The sequence below is a fragment of the Gossypium hirsutum genome, chromosome D08, assembly GCF_007990345.1.
Source record: "Gossypium hirsutum isolate 1008001.06 chromosome D08, Gossypium_hirsutum_v2.1, whole genome shotgun sequence".
Classification (NCBI taxonomy): Eukaryota; Viridiplantae; Streptophyta; class Magnoliopsida; order Malvales; family Malvaceae; genus Gossypium; species Gossypium hirsutum.
Window position 1 is genome coordinate 17,167,455 of NC_053444.1, and position 10,595 is coordinate 17,178,049.

The window sequence follows — 10,595 nt, forward strand, 5'->3', positions numbered from 1 at the left end:
TCAAAAGTAAAAACTATAGAGAAGAGTTCCTTTTTGGTTACAGTATAATTGCATTGGGCTCCTGTCAAAGTTCTACTTGCATAGTAAATAGGGTAAACACTTTATTTCTTCTTTGAGCCATCACAGCTCCAACGACATAGTCACTTGCATCGCACATCAACTCAAAAGGTGAGTTCCAATCAGGTGTAACGATTATTGGGGCTGAGATTAACCGCTTCTTTAGCTCTTCAAAAGCTTCCAAACATGCTTTGTTGAAATCAAACACTGTATCTTTTTCTATCAACTAACACAATGGTTTAGAAATTTTTGAGAAATCTTTGATAAACCTTCGATAAAAATCGGTATGGCCTGAGAAACTTCTGACTCCTTTCAAATTCATTGGGGCTGATAATCTTTCAATTACGTCCACCTTTTCTTTATCGACTTCAATTCCTTTCTTTGAGATCTTATGACTTAAGACAATCCCTTCCTTGACCATAAAATGGCATTTTTCCCAATTAAGGACAAGATTCGTCTCTTTGCATCTCTTCAGTACCTTAGCCAAATTACTCAAACATATATCATAAGTGTTACCAAAAATAGAAAAATCATCCATGAAAACCTCAACAAAATTTTTGACCATATCAGTAAATATTGCCGTCATGCATCATTGAAAAGTTGCAGGTGCATTGCATAAATCAAAAGGCATTTGCCTAAAAGTAAACGTACCATATGGACAAGTAAAGGTTGTTTTATGTTGGTCCTTCGAGGCTACAACTATTTGGTTATATCCCGAATAGCCATCTAAAAAATAATATAATTCATTACTTGCCAGTCGATCTAACATCTGATCCATAAAAGGCAACGGAAAATGGCCTTTACGAGTGGCTTTATTCAACTTTATGCAATCAATACAGATTCTCCAACTGGTAACAGTTCTCATTAGAATTAACTCGTTACGCTCACTTTCAACAATCGTGATTCCATTTTTCTTCAACATACACTGTACCGAACTTACCCACGAACTATCTGAAATAGGATAGATGATTCCCGCATCTAACCATTTGATCACTTCCTTTCTCACAACTTCTTTCATAATAGGATTGAGCCTCTTTTGCCCATCAATCCTAGCTCTTTCACCTTATTCTAAAATGATTTTATGCATGCAAAAAGAAAGGCTTATACCTCGAATACTAGCTATGGTCCAACCAATTGCTTTCTTAAATTTGTTTAGAACAGCAATTAGTTGCTCCTTTTGATCTTTCGTCAGTTCTGCTGAAATAATCACAGGAAAAGTAGAGCAATCACCTAAATAAACATATTTCAAATGGGAAGGAAGTACATGTAGTTCAAGTTTAGGTGGTTCTTCAATTGGCAACTTGGGTTGCACAAATTCTCTAACTTCCAACTCCAACGGTTCAAACCGTCTGGATTGAATAAAATTTCCCAGATAGGCTTCCATCAAACCCATGTGTTCTTCACCTTCTTTATCCTCCAAAGGGTCAAGTTCTAAGGCTTTCTCCAATAGATCTTCTTCAAAATTGCTTTCCATAAAAACCAAGGTTTCTATCTCTTCCATAACTAAACACTCCTATGTCAGATTGGGAAATTTCATAGCTTTAAGAATGTTAAAGTTTACCTGATCATTTTGAACTCACATGGTGAGTTCCACTTTCTGTACACCAATTAACGTTCTTCCCGTGGCTAAGAAAGGTCTCCCAAGGATGATCGATACTTCCTTATCTGCTTCAAAATCTAAGACAATGAAATCATTAGGAAAAATAAATTTATCGACCTTACCAAAACATCCTTAATCTTTCCTTCGGGATATGCTAAAGATCAATCCGCTAGCTGAAGCGTCACAGTTGTAGGTCTTACTTCACCTATCCCTAACATCTTGAAAATAGACTTAGACATCAAGTTGATACTCGCTCCTAAGTCACAAAAAGCTTTACCACAGTAAGATTCACCAATGTTACAAGGTATAGTAAAGCTTCCCGGGTCTTTCAATTTCAATGGCAGTTTTTTCTGCAAGAACGCACTGCACTCCTTTGTCAAGGCAATAGTCTCATACTCACTCAGTCGTTTCTTATTAGAAAGTATATCCTTCATAAACTTCACATAATCTGGCCTCTGTTCTAAAGCTTCCACCAACGGAATATTGATGTGTAATTGCTTCAGAACATCCAAAAACTTCTTGAATTGCACCTCCTGTTTCTGCTTGTGTTACTGCAATCTTTGTTGATATGGAGGTGATGGAAATTTTGGTTGAACCAGACAACTTTTCTAAGTAGGTAAATCTGCATCTAAAGAAGATATTAAAATATCTGAATTCACTAAGTTAGGGTTTACCTTGTCAGACTTTGCAGATTTTGATTCCTTTGGTGTAAGAACTTCAACAACTGGTTGATTCTTGTCAACGGGCTTATCTTCGACATCAATCAATCAGGATTCTAGAATTTTACCACTTCGCAATGCCACTACCTTGATATATTCTTTACCCAAATTTTTTGGATTCTCAGTATCGCTTGGCAAGGTTCCTTGTGGTCTATTACGTAACTCCGTAGCTAACTGACCCATTTAGTTTTCAAAATTTTTTAGTGTTGCTGCTTGGCTTAAATCAAAGCGTCATTCTTTGCCATGTATACTTTCAACAAGTTCTCCAAATTGTTTCATGCCTCAGCCTGAGCTGGTTTTGGAGCTTACTGATTAAACCCTTGAGATTGGTTGGGTCTTTGCTGCAATAAGTTGTTGTTTGGTCCATTTCCTTGGTTGCTCCAAGAAAAGTTAGGATGATTACTCCATGAAGGATTGTAGAAGTTGGACTGGGGTCCTTGTGCACTCCTATTTTGATATTGGTTCCCCACATAGTACACTGACTCAGAATTTGATGGACAATTCTCAAAAGAATGACCTTCCCCACAATACACACATGAAACTACTTCAAGTAGACTTGGTGGCTGAGCTGTAAAATTATTAGAACTATTAGCGGTTAATTATTTTAACATAGAGGAAATAGATGATACTTGAGCTGATAAGGAAGTGGGAGACTCAACTTCATGAACTCTAGCTACATGTCTTCTTAAAGTTGTTCGATTTGTTGGCCATTAATAGTTATTACTTGCAATCCTCTCGATGATCTCATAAGCCTCATTATAAGACTTAGACAAAATTGCACCATTCGCAGAAGCATCTACCATAAATCTTGTATGTGGATTGAGACCATTATAGAATGTCTCCAACTGGATACAATGAGGAATCCCATGATGAGGGCATTTACGAAGTAACTCCTTGAATCGCTCTCAAGCCTCATACAAAAACTCGTCATCCAATTGTTGGAAAGTTGTGATCTCGTTCCTTAACTTAGCGTTTTAGCTAGGTGGGAAATAATTAACCAAAAATCTCTCTGCTAATTCTTGTCATGTAGATACGAAACTTGGTGGCAATGAATTGAGCCATGCTCATGCTCAATCTTGTAACGAGTACAGAAACAACTTCAACCTCAGTGCATCTTCAGTCACATTGGCTATCTTGAATGAATCACTCACCTCCATAAACAATCGAAGGTGGAGATGTGGATCTTCTGTGGGCATACCACTAAATTGGCCCACCGTTTGTAGCATTTGAAACATCATTGGTTTCAATTCAAACTAGGTTTCCTCAATATTTGGCCTTCTAATTCCTGGGTTTAATTCACCGAAAAGTGGCATAGCATATTGTCTGATGCATCGATCCCTATCATCGGCAATGAGGATGGGATTTCGTACATGATTGGCTTTATTACCTTGGTCTTGATTCTGATTTCCAAGGTCTATCTCGACTTGTCTTTGAGCTATTCATTCATGTCTTCTTTGGCTGAAAGTTCGTTCAATTTCAGGGTCTACAGGGAGTAAATCGATAATTCGATCTATGCTCATAAACACCTGAGAAGACAATCACAAAAATTAAAAAGAATAAGTTAGTAATGTTAGAAATAAATCAAATTGGAAATAAATAATTTCACAAAAAATGACTATGGCAATAGTTGACGATCCCCGGCAACGGCGCTAAAAACTTGTAACGCGTAAATTTGTGCAAGTGTACACAGTCATTATCAAGTAATAAGTATCGAGTTATCGTCTCTACAAGGATTGTACTTGTGCTAAATCACTTAATTCGTAAAATTATATTAACAATTTGGTAAATAAAAACACAATATAGTTGAGAAGTGGTGATTAAAATATATTGAACTAAATGCAATGATCCCTAATGCAAATTATCCTAAGTATGCAAACTATATGAATGAAATAGAATTTAGGAAATTTAAACACAACTTGAAACAATTATAACATAAATAAACTAGGACAATTACTTTAATTAAACTCAATTTGTTATCAACATGCTTAATAACATTCGAAAAAACATTCCATGGCAACTCAATCTTTCATGAGTTTGGAAACCACGTTAGGTCTTTTCGGAATCCTTTACTTAGTAAATATGCATTTTACTGATCCTTATTTACTAATGGTTTCTTAGCATTCATGTGAAGTAATAGGGAAATGTCAGGTTTGAAATAATTTAATCACACAAATCTAAAAATTATGCAGATAATAGAGCTTGGTCAGAGTTCTTATGCAACCTACAATTTAATCGGGCCAGGATCTAAATTGAGCATGCACATTTCAATTATGTGTCTGTTAGCCATCGTCTGGTCAGGATCGCTCAGCTAACATAGGTGCATCTTAATCACGTATGAATGAAATACAAACTTGATTTTAATTGAAAACATGATCTATTGAGGCAGAAACATTATAAGCATGAATTATATAAATATTATTTAATCAAAGCAATCATCCTAGCTTAAATAAAATTAAGCTATCATTGTTGTAAACAAGAACAAATAACACATAGCAAAAATCTTTATATTAAATTCAAGAAAAGGAAGATTAAACCCAATTCAGAGTGGCTGTCACCCAAGACTCTGATTGACGAGGCTCATTCGTTCCTTTGCTTTGCTCCTTTGCTGATGGCTCTCCAAGGTGGCCAACCAAGGGTTCTTTAAGAGGCTAATTTGCTAAAAATCCTTATGCAAGGATGATGATAGGCATGAGAGGGAAAGATAGCTAAAAGAGTTGAGAGAAGAGAGAATGATGAATGAGTGAGGGATGAGGGATGAAGGATGAGGGATGATTGAAAAACTGAGAAATGAGCTCTTATTTATAGGTGAGGCAAGGGAGCTAGTTTGCTAAAAATAGGAGTGTCCATCTTTTGAAGCTTCTTTCAAGGGTAGTTGACCATGAATTGAGGAAATGTGGCTGAATTTTCCTTGATTTTTGGTCAATTTGAGTGCCACCACAACTCAGGACTAAGACTCGGTCACCAACAAATCTTTGGGAAAATCTCTGATTTCTTTAACTCTTCAATGACCTTGTGTAATTAAACCAAAAATTCATTTATGGTCAGCCATGTGTAGCCAAAAATTGGGTTGACTTGGTCCCCAATTTGGACGGTTTTGCAATTAGAAGAAAACTTTCAGACCTGTCCAAAAATAGTAGATAGTTTAGAAGACCAAATAATATAATTTAACCAATTTAATTAATCAATTTACTTAATTAATTAAAACTCAATTTATTAATGAAATATTTAAAATGAATTATTAAATATAACTTTATATTTTATTATTTAATTTAATCATCCATGGTCCACTTTATATTTTAAATATATAATATGCTCAAATTAATATAAAATAAGTCATTTTATGCATGAAAACTATATAATAAAGTATAAAATCACATTTTAATAATTCTATGTCCTAATTTCATATTAGCACATTTCATTAATTTATTAAACAATTACTTGTTTTTAACAAAAAATTTAAGTAAAAATATGATGAATTATATAAGAAAAATCCTATATATTTTTCAGTTTACAATTACTAGCTAAGTCACCCTTTCAGCCTCTTCCTAGGCATACATATACTCTTTCGGTCTCATAGCTTGGTACAAGTTATACTCGACAGGATACCCTTTTGGTCTGAACTGTCTACATATTCTACTAGGGGCATCACTCCCTAATATACTAAGTACTCTTGAATAAACACCCAATTTTGGATAACTAATTCCTTAATCGATTAATTAGTTCCATAACCAAAACATGTAAGATATGAAATAAAGCACAATAATTTATTTCAATATTCATACAAATGTTAATTGGCTAGATAAACGAAATATAAATAAAAGAATAAAATAGAAGAGTAAAGAGAATACTCATGAATATATATTGAAGCGCAGTTCGAGAGCAATCTCTGCTCCCAATTATCTTAAATCGAAATATAAAGAATTTCGATTATAGAAAAATAAAACTAAAAACTAATAAAAGAAAACTATGTGGTTAGGTCTAAAATTGATTCCGTATTAATGTTACAATAACCTCTTTATATAGGCTAAATTTGGGTGTACTTTATGCCTAAAATACCCTTGATACTTTGGCTACAAATAATAAATAAAATATGAGAATATCTACCAAGATACGGCTACTGGCGTCATCATTGATTGCGCCTAAAATTTTCTTTTGTCACCCCCTCGCTTTATTGAGAATATTGTCCCTAATGTGACAAGATAAATGAAAGAGATTACCTGGTTTAGCGTGAAAAGTTTCTTTGGTTATGTCAGGCAGTCTCCAACTTATTGATTTGGTTCCAATTTTAGTGTCTTTAAAAATTATAGAGGTCCTACAGAGAAAAAGAAAACACATTTTTTATATTAAATAATTAAATAAAACACAAAAATGAAAAATTAGATCCTAGGTACTTCCGTTACACTTTAGAACAAACACAGTCCTCAAAATTAAAGAACAAACAAGAATGAGATGAACTCGTTTTATCTTTGGTCGCCCCTCCAAAGAACAAGAATTATAACAAACATAATCCTAAAAATTAAAGAACAATCCTCCTTTCCATGTCACGAGAAGCTTTGGTCGCCCGAGTTTTATCTTCATCAATAACGAGAATTAGATGAACTCATTAGTTTTTTTGGTTGACACTTCCTTGAATTTAGCCAGAATGTATATCAGCTTGTATACTCTTTAATTCAAAATATAATTAAGCTTCATGTTAGTGTTTAGATCTATTTCTACATTTACATCTACATCTACTACATCAATTGGATTTGTGATGCCTTCGGTTCTATTCAACGTCTCCCCGTAGTCTCCGATTCCAAACTCTTGCTGACTATTATCATCTAATTCAGAGTGGTTGATGATGATATGGTGGTTCTCATGAACCAAGGTGGGAACTTTATGTTTGACCTCTTCCAATGGAGTCTCTTCCTCTTCTTACTTCCCAGTAATTCCTCTAAGTGGTCCACTCGGTTTTGAATATTTTCAATGTTAGCTTGGAATTCTAGATTGCAAAGAAAAGGCTTATATAGATTTGACTCATAAGAGGATTTGTATGAATATTCATTCACCATATTCTGAGAGTAGAACTCCACTGGTCCATCGAGGCTCCGTTTGCCCTTCTTGATCTTTGATTACGCACATATTGCTCATACAAGTGCATATATACATTATCATCCATGATTAAGCCTGATTCTTACTGAGCTGAATATTCAGGCATGTTGTATTTTCAATCATGACTGAACTAGTTTATCATAGCTCTATTCATCACCCTTGATGCTTTGTTAAGGTATCCATCATCATTGTATCGTGAATACATCTCCAACTCTTATTGACTTGTACAACCTGGTTTAGGATGGTTGACAGCAATATAATAGCCTTTGCGATTAAGGTTGGAAACATCATGCACAACCTAGTCCACTAAAGTCATTGATTTACCTCTTCATTTGAGTACCTTTATCATGAGCAATTTTGGATTCTCCTCAATCTCCTATTGCTCAAATGCTCCCTCTTTACTATGTGATCGTACCTCTAACCACCTCCAGACATACAAATGTATAGAGTGTGACTAATCCAACTAAGGATATGAAAATGAGGTGGTGTTCGCAAGTATATCAGTCAGGTTGTAATATTGTTACAATGAAGTAGGTGAGTACTCTGAAGATTGTACCTAAGAGAGCTGAGTACTAAATTAATATTAACCTAAATAAAAATAGGTCTAATTAGTACTTTAAATAAATTATATTACGATTAAACACAAAGAAAATAGTAAATTGGATTTTATAAGTAAAGAATTAACTATGCAAACAAAAGTGAACACGAAAAACTAAGATGTAACTCAACCAAATCTAAGGCATGGGTGATTAGCTCGCTTCAGTGATCATAACTAATTCCTATTTTGGGCTTCTACTAAATCAAGCAGTTGTTATGCTAGCAGGATCTCTCGATCTTCCACTTAACTAACGAGTTGGCAAGAACTACTAATCTCTCGACCTCACAGTCAAGACTAGATTGGGGAAAGGGATTCACCGATAAGCAATACCAATTTTAGGTTAATTTCCACATAGATGACTTTCTATGGTTGTCATGCCTAGGGTTTAAGTTCTTCCTATCCCAAACAGCTGATCCGCTAAGAAAAACCTACATGGAAATTTGTTAATCACATTTCCACTCACTAATCCCCATATGACAATTAGTTTCTCATGGATTTCATAAACAATTTAAACTTGATAAAATAAGTAGACATTAAGAACTAATCAATAATAAGAGGTTAAAGAAAATTCATGACTGTATTCATTAGATGAAGCATAGAATCCACAAAGAGCTTGGTCAAATCCACAAATTAGGTTTGCCGATGAACACGAATGAAAATAACTACAAAGAAAACCTAAGTCTAAAAAGAACTGAAAACTAAATTACAAAGAAAATTCTAATCTATGAAAAGTTGTCCTTAAACAAGTGTCTAAAGAGTTTATTTGTAGAGTAAGGATTGGTCGTCATCCTTAGCCCTAGGTCGATTGACGTTTTTACATAAAAATAAATTGTATAGACCAAAAGGCCTTTATTTTGTAATTCTTTTTCGTGTAAGGTCGCTATTGCGACATCCATTGCCTATGTTCCGACATTGAAGGTATTTTACTTAGCTCAGGTTCAACTTCAGGGGTATGTCGCGACATCCACTGGTTGTGTCATGACACCAAAGGCAATCTTGGAATTTTGGCACTTTGTCCACTATGTTACGACATTGGACTCCTGTGTTGCAACATTACTACCAACCTCGAGCTCTTATGCCTTTGAATGATGTCATACACACTTGCTAATTTTGTTAGTCCTCCATTAGGCCTTTTTCGGCCCCTAAGGTCATAAAATGACCCCAATTACACTTTTTATTGAATTGAAACTAAAATAGAAAATCTAAATAAAACATACTAGAATTTCTATTATTCAAGCTCTTGAAGTATGAAAACTAGTTTAATTAGTGACAACGAATTATGACAGATCAAATTCCCTCACACTTAATTCATTACTTGTCCTTAAGCAAAGAAATAAAAAATTAAAAATAAAAAGACGACTCTTGAACAAGTATGACACAAGGACCAGTTTTGCAACAGATAACTAAACATATTCATACCTACACATAATTCTAGCACGATATATAAATGGCTTACCATTTTCAATTTCAAACACCTAAATTTAGTATATTACAAAATACAAAAATAATAAGGTCTTCAAATATATGAATCCATCAATAAATCATACAGGTAATTTAATTATCCTAGCAGAATACAATTAGTCGTTATAAGATTTACTGAATATGAGGTCAATTCATGAATAGCTTTCCCTAGATCACATAGGACTTTCCAATTCTTAATGTTCTGAGGCTTAGGGTAGGTATGAAATTAAAGAATAAGAAGCTTCAAAATAGTTTCAAGCACGAAAGTAGTTTGGCACATCATATTGTTCCCTATTCTCCCCCTTAATGACCCTTGCCCTCTCACCGCCTTATTTCTCCTTCTCTCACATTTCTTATTTCTCCACATAAGAAGCCATGACATAATAAAGTAACCATTGCTAGCTCACGAGTTTTTGTGCACTAATGACTGAGTTATATACTTTTATGACCCTGTCACATTTTTAGTTTTCCAACACATCTTACTCACAATGTTTTTATTTTTCAGGTACTTTTTCTACTCATTTTAACTTTTTTTTCTAAATTTTTCTTTTGTTTTGCACATGTTGGCTAACCTATAATAACTATATCAAACCACTTCTTCCTCTTTCACTATGATTTTAAAAAATCTACCATGGTGTATCTACTTAACCCTCAATACATATGGTCTGACGTCTAAATTCGTGTTATTCGTTACCAAAGAAAAATGGTAAGTATAAATTATTTTGGCTCAAGTTTTGTATTAAGGTTCATCAAGAAGTATTTTCTGGCTCAAAATAAGTACTAATGATTGATAAATAGGGTTAGCTTTTTTGCTCCAGGTTATACCAAACAATGCCTTAGGTCACCCCTAGGTATCACAATATTCACAAATTTAATCAATCAAGTAATCACATATTTAACTATTTATCATTCATACTAGCATGCTCGTTTCCCTATATTTTCTATTTCATTTGGTGTATTGAATTATTTAATGCTTATTTAAAGTGTAATATATAGAACTTATGAGTCTAAAAATTGAAAATTGAAAATCATTCATTATCATGCCAAATTTATAGTAAAAACAACAAAC

At 34.0% G+C, this 10,595-nt stretch overlaps 1 non-coding gene across 1 annotated transcript; it reads left to right on the forward strand.

Moving 5' to 3' along the window:
- The first annotated feature begins 3,237 nt into the window (after window positions 1-3,237).
- LOC121220708 (small nucleolar RNA R71) lies at window positions 3,238-3,344 on the forward strand. Its single transcript, XR_005917925.1, has one exon. It is a non-coding gene; the product is annotated as a small nucleolar RNA R71 (small nucleolar RNA).
- The last annotated feature ends 7,251 nt before the right edge of the window (window positions 3,345-10,595 follow it).